The 7,224-nt window shown below is 41.3% G+C and overlaps 1 long non-coding RNA gene across 4 annotated transcripts in view; it reads right to left on the minus strand.

Moving 5' to 3' along the window:
• LOC130542723 (uncharacterized) overlaps window positions 1–4,969 on the minus strand; it is a 407,418-nt gene extending 402,449 nt beyond the window's left edge. For 3 of the 4 annotated variants that reach the window (XR_008957459.1, XR_008957458.1, XR_008957461.1), the window contains exon 1: window positions 4,736–4,959. This is a non-coding gene — a long non-coding RNA (uncharacterized LOC130542723). Of the gene's footprint in view, window positions 1–4,735 lie in introns of all 4 variants that reach the window. The other variant, XR_008957460.1, reaches the window with a different exon arrangement.
• Window positions 4,970–7,224: the final 2,255 nt, after the last annotated feature.

The raw sequence follows: 7,224 nt of genomic DNA on the forward strand, positions 1-7,224 counted from the left end.
TCTGGTTTGAAGGATGGGAGAATTGGGCAAATTACCCCCTTCCCACCAGGAATGAGGACTTCTCCGACTAACAGCTTTGAGACACTGTTCAAAGGAAGTAAGAAATGAGTAATCACCAAGCCAGCGGGTAGGACTGATGAATTTGCCCTGGCTCTAGTCACAGATCAAATTCACCAGAAAATTGCCAAAGTACATTTGCTCTTTTGTAGTTCTAGATATAAATTTAAAGTTGGGATTACCAAGTCTACTGGTCTTTTTATCTTTTTATGGTTCCTGTAGCCATGTGATTTTTAGGCACAGAAAGGAGCAGTAAGACAGGGCTGGGGGGATGGACTGTGAAGCTCAGGAATCCAGGGCAAAAGAAGGGACCCTTTCCAGGCACAAGCTGTGCAGCTTTGGATAAGCCACTTAACCTTTCTGAGCTTCTATTTTCTCACTGGGAAATACGGAAAATAATAATAATTATAATAATACCTAAAGTAATGACTGTCATGAAGGTTCAGATAATTAATGTAACAGTTCTTAGTCTAATAAGTAATAATACAGGTTCAAAAACATTACATTTACATTATTTTCATTGTCATGATTTTCGTTTCCCTACCAATAAACTCCTCCGACAATCCTTTAATATTAAGCCAACATACCAATTTCTTATAAGTCATCTGTGACCCCAAGTCCACCACGTGCATGCCCTGGTGTTGGTACACAGGGGGAAGGCAAGGAAAGACTACTATTTCAACATTAGTCAGACATTTATGTATGTTGACTGTAAACTCTAACTTCTCTGGAGAACACAGGCTTTGTCTCTCCTATTTGCTACTCATTTGACCCCCAACCAGCGGTCCTCTGATGTGTGTGCATCAAGGGCAAAGACAACAGGGCCACTACACTAAGGACAGTGGGAAAAGAAAAGAGGTTAAGGGCTCTTCCTTGCCAGCAGAGTACTCTTTAAATTGGTTTCCTTTAGGACTTATTTTCTCTTGGGAATATCTTCCTTTCTTTTTTTTTTTTCTCGTTCAAATTCCTCCCTATTACTTTGTTGCTCCCTCTTCGCTCCCAAACCACTGCTGAGAGTTTTAAAGCTGTCTCCCGTGTGGGAACAGCCTTCTGAAATGGGAAGGTGTTGAAAAACTGGGAAGAGATCCATTGGAAATGAACAAAGGAAACTCTGCTCTAGAAAGAAAATCTTTTTCCCTTCTGTAGGGCTTTCATTTAGCCATGTTGGTGAAGCTCAAGGACCAAAATGAAGGAAGAGAGACCAATGAGATCTGTCTTCCTCAGTCACCAAGCTGAAGGCCACAGAGGGTCCAGAAGCTCCGGAATTAGGAATATACTGAGAGGGTCTTTTCTGAAGTACCTATTCTTCAGAATTATCTGCTGCAGAATTCCAGGATTCAAATTCCATCAGTATACTCTGGAGTATGGAGAAACAGAAGCGACGTTTCTCAACATTTTAAGTACCAAATGCCATTTAATTAAGCACTCTTTGGGAAGCCACATTTGACTAATATCTTGCTCATTTAATTTTCATATTTCTACTGAGTTGACGTCACAATACTACCAATAAGCCTTATCACATAAGGCCTATAATCAGGAAATAACCAAGTAATATAGAATCAAATAGGCACTATTGTTTCTTTTTTTCAGTTTCTTATAGTATCAATTTTGTGTTCATTTTAAAAAATGAATATATTCAAAAATAAAGAAATCTATTTAAAATATATTTTATGCTATTATAATGTCTTTTATTTATACAGTGGCTTATTATTTCTAAATTATTCACCATATGTTATGAAATTAAGATAATAATCACACCCAGTTTATTATTATCTCAATTTAACAGATAAATAAATGGACAGAGAAGCTGTATCTTGTGTAAGGCCCCAAAGTTAAAAAGGGACAGAAGTAGGAAATAAACCCAGATGCCCTAAAACTGAGTTTTTGATCTCTTTTCACCTCATTGCAGTTGACTTTGTTATATTATCAAAGCAGAGAGGAATTTTGTATTTCAATGGCTTTCAACTTATTTTTAGCACTGACTTCATTCCTCAAATGAAATGTCATGCATAAACCGGATGCATGTGATGAATAAAAGTGGGTGGTAGACCATCTGCATGATCCTCACCCCCCCACCCGCCGCCACACCACCTCCATCTTGGAGAGGTCTCTGAGAACTTCCACTAAATCCAAACAGCTTCTCAGAGTACAGTTTGAAGACACTCAACATCTAGCTATGTCTCATCCCTTCTGGGCATAAGCGCAAGTGGATAGGACTGGTTACACAGTTTGTGGAATACAGTGCAAAAATGGAAACATGGGTTCCATGTTAGAAAATTAAGAATTTCAGGATGGCAATGGCAGAACTAAGCCTGAGGCCCCCATGAGTGAGGGTTCTGCGTGATTACACAGGCTGTGTGTCTATGAAGCCAGCCCTGTGTGTGGACCAGAAATTATCTCACCCTTTTACTAAATGGTCTCTAGACCAGCATGTTTATCTTTTCTCAATGACCCTTGTCTATGCTCTAGTTCATTCTCATATTTATGTTTCTGTTGGGAAAGGGCCATTAAAACTGTTCAAACTATATTGTAGTGGGATAATTTTTAAGTTTTCAAAAAAAAATATTTCTCCTCATGCCTGCATACCAGACCTCACTCTAGCTCAAAGAAGACACCCATATTCCCAAGGAGATTAATTATTATTATTATTTTTTTAAAGAAGCCTGAAGTAAAAGATAGTCAGCTTATGTCATAGAAGCTCACAGCTTGGGAGTGGTTACTGAAAATTACTTTCATCTCCTCCTCCTAATCCTTAACCCACCATTATAATACTAACCATCAATCTTGGTGGGCTCAGTGAATAGACTGTATCACTAAACTGTGACAGAGACACTGCCATATGTTCATCACACCTGTCTCATATTGGTCCTGGACACCCAGGAAGATGGTGTTTCCCAGGCTCTCCTGCAGTTAAGCGGCAGTAGAGTAAAGAAAGAGTGATGTTTACCATTTCCAACCCTGGCCGCAAACCTGCACACTCCTCCAAGCACGTGCTTTTTCCTTGGCTGTTGCCAAACACAGAGAACCCAGAGGGGAATGCAGATATCTTAGACGATGAAAGAGCAACAACATGGAAAGATCCCAGGGTCCCCAAGTAAGTCCATAAAAGAGAGCATCTTGGTCCCCAACACTGGTTCACACTGGACTGTGGGGTGACTGAGAAGAAATTTGTACCATATTATATGACTGAGATTTGGGGTGGTTGTTTTAACAGCTAGCATAATTTTACCTACATATATAGTACAGAGAAGATATTTCTAACATTATTGTGGCTTAGTAGGAATTAAGAAGACATAAGTGAGCATTTCAAATAAGGTCCTTCTTCTGATCCCAGAAAATTTGTGTGAGGAGACATATAGAAGAGGTTACGTATAGAAGATATATACATGTCTCTAGAGTTTTCCTGTTTGGGCACCATCTTGGAGAAAAGAGGGCATGTTAAGTACATTGACAGGACCATTGAGGGTATCATTTCTTGCCCTTATCTATATTTGTAACTTTCAGAGGAGACTTTCTTACTCTAATAAAGGATAAATCACATCAACCCAGCAGTGCCCCAGGTCCAGGCAAAGGGAACCCCTGATATCCAGCTTTCCCAAGTATCCCCTGGTTCTTAAGTGGTGTAGACAGAACATGTGGTATAATCTCACTGGAGAGGAGGCTAGAGGGATTACTTATGTGAGGAAACATGGCTGTCCAGCATGCGCAGCTCAGGAAATAACCAAGACGGGGCCAAATGGAAGTCAGAGCCATGTGTCACAGAAGTCAACAGAGAGAGCACAAACCCAAATGAGGTCAAATCCACCAGAGAGAACTAATGGGCCTTGAATGAAGTGGATCAAGATCACAAGGGACCTGACCACAGAGTTTTGCTGGGAAAACCTTCAGAGCAAGCAGCACATGGATGATAGAGGCAGGAAGCTCGAGTAGAAGGGCCGTAACTATTCTCTACTCCCGGAAAGTTTCTTAAGTCACCTGGTTCAACCAACGTGCCCAGATAACGTCACAAGGAGAGAAACAAGACATGGGAGCTACTTCAGAGAAAAACATGCTTCGTCAAAAGACTAAACACTGTAACTGGGCTGTTTAAATCATCTGAATGGATTATACTTTAAACAGGATTGGACATTTACCAAGTTTTTTTTCCCTGTTAATCGTGATGTGGGAGATGGGGAGCTGGCAATAGATGGAGGTGTGGGGGTATGGATAGTGACAGGGTTGGAAGCTTAAGACAAAATAAAGTATACATGCTTTCTTTGCACACCTGAGTTTTGATAGGAGTTAAATGTGGTTAATCTTCTACCTAAGATTAAAAGAACAGTGAACTAAATAATTTCAGACTCTGTGCTAAAACTCATACACCTCAGAGCTCTCTCTCATGGGAAAGCCTGTCCACGACATGTTTTTGTGGACTGCTGTCACTACTTTTCTCTATTCAGCGGTGCCACGTTTTTTTAAAGGCACAATTTTCCCACCTCCATTCTTGTGCAGTATAACACACAAGAAGGAAAAGTGTATAAAACAGCGCCAGGTTTTTCATGGTTTTTCCCCAAGCAGTGCCCTAGAAAACCATGCCTGCCAAGAACAATGTCAGAACATCAATTGACTACAGCGATAACAACATACCCAGAAGGCAGATTGTCTGACAATAAAGTTGCCAAAAAAGAAATTGCTGTACCTGTGGAGACCTTGAGTCATTCCACGAAGGTGGTCCATAACCAGTAATAAAGGCAGCAGAGGGCAGCTACGAGTTCTTCTTTTAAACCGGTGGGAGCTTCCTGAGGATTCGGAGCCATTTGGCTTTCCTGAGTCACTCCGGGAGAGATACACGTCCTTCATCCTGAGCAATGAAAGTTCTATTTAGAAGACAACAACCACCAGCACTAAGCATTTCCCTCTTCATGCCATTCTTGCAATTTCACTTTGGTTAATGATTGAGACCAAATCCTAGCCCCTGATAACGAGCTGCCAGATAGAACCGCATGGATAGAAACGTCATTGTTGGTTCTCATTTTGTGTGAAACTCTTGCATTTACTCTAAGTTGCTTTAATCAACTCTTTTAACCAATTCTTGAGTACACCAGAATGGCCAGCTACAGTTCAAGCCATAGTAGGAGAGTCTAAACTTGAGTATTTCTGCGTTTAACAGTAAAATGGATGTAGAGGTTTTTGCATGGACCAGAGCATTTTGGGCCATAGCAGATTTTCTCTCTTGTCTGGAGAACTTACCAGACCAAGTATTCTTGTCTAAGAAAAGGCTGAGAGCACAGAGAACGAGCACGGAAATGGGATGTAAAGTCCCTGGGATGGATGGTAAAAGTTTATAAAAGACTATGTCCAACTCTTCAAAGTGAGGCTGACTTCTAGGTTTTTTTTTTTTTTCTTTCCCTCTATCTTCAAAGTATACACTAGGAAAGCAGAAGGAACTGGGAGAAAAAGACACAGATTTTGTGACCTTGTCCCCTGGTGAAGTATCAAGATCTGTGTGGGTTGGGGTATGTTACTCACTTGTAGAATAACCTAGGTTTTGATCTGTTCTCTAGGCGTTTATGCAGGGTTGGTGTTCTCCACCAACGAGCCTGTGAGCTCATTTGGGGCAGGGATATTATGCCAGCCAGGGTCTTAACAAGATGGCACACTCAAACTAGGATAGTTCAAAGAAGCTTTAAAAGAAGAAGAAAGATGTGGGCAAGGTGTAAGGAGATCACAGGGAATGGTACAGCACCCAGGATAATCGGAGAGAGACTGTTACCACCCTAAGCTTGAAGCAAGCCGGAAGAAAAGCGTCCTGGCGTCTCTGCTCTGTGACCTTTCTGCGCGGTCAGTTGAAAGGAGGCAGACCAGAGAGGGGAGAGAGTTCTCTTACCTTCCTGTCCCTCCTGCCATGGAACCCCAGGGACTGAGCCCCATGGGGAAGCCAGAGGTCTCCAAATACCCAGACGCTCGAGGAGAGAGCAGGGTAGAAAAGGGCAGAGAGTGGATCTGGGAGAGGCAAACGGGAGACGCCCAGCACAGACACGTTACCTTTCCTCTTTTAAATCCACAGCACCTGGCTTCAGCAACAAGCTATTTGATTGAGAGGTTGCTCTTGGCATCTCAATGACTCTTTTTCCTTATCTGTATAGTAGCAATGCACCTGCCTGCTTCCAGTGCCCACAGGAAAGGAATGGTTTATATCTATTTGAGGCGCCCTAAAAGAACCTGACTACAGGAATGACTTGAAAGCATAATTTAAACCAAAGCAATAACAGACCCTTAATAGCCCTGATCAAGAGTCCTAAATAAATTCACCTTCTGTAATTGCCAGGACACGTCTATGTCCTCAACTTTATGAACCAAGTCCAGCATCCCGGAGTTTACATCCCTCCTTGATCAATCCTCGGTAAGGAATTTACTTCTCTAATAACATGCTTCTCAACATCACGCAGGTCCCAGAATGACCATCAAAAAGAGGCAACGTGAACAGCTGGGACTATCTGATGGTAGTAAACACAGATGTGCCTGACAGGACATTAACCGCTTAGCACGTTGGTGTAACTGACTTCCCAACGTTCAGCGAGGCTTTGTAGTCCCTAAGATGCTACTGCCTGGGTATAATGATTGCTGTGTTCCCCATCCACTTTTTGGCAAAGGTGTTTCTGGAGCATTTGATAAAGTGCTTCGGCTCAGTGTTAATTATGAGATCAGCTCAAAGCCTGTGATTTAGAGCCTGGGCTCCGAACCCTTTCAGTAATTCAGTTCCCGTAAGTCTGTGTTATTGGCTCCTGAATGCACTTGCTTAAGCTAATTAAAAAATAAGCTGAAGAAATTCATTTCTTATGCAAAATTAAATCTGATATACACACTGAATATTGCACCTTGTCATGTTCATTTCTAGCTCAATTCTACCTTTTACTGTTCACTTTGCAGCTTGAGATTTCCCTTTTAAAACAAATGTTTGTATTCTCAAAGAGAAAGATTGGCCTTTTTGAAAATATTTGGTTATGAAACAACTTTGATAAAGCATTCAAATACAAAAAAAAAAAAAGGTTGTAATGTTCTTTTGTGGAATGATTAGTCAACCAACACCACTGTGCCACTGACAAACTGATAGTCTCTTGATGAAATGTGAATGATCCTTCAAATAATCTCTCCTTTGCATAGGAAAATGGCATTGGTGGACCTGAT

The sequence above is a fragment of the Ursus arctos genome, unplaced genomic scaffold, assembly GCF_023065955.2.
Source record: "Ursus arctos isolate Adak ecotype North America unplaced genomic scaffold, UrsArc2.0 scaffold_5, whole genome shotgun sequence".
NCBI lineage: Eukaryota > Metazoa > Chordata > Mammalia > Carnivora > Ursidae > Ursus > Ursus arctos.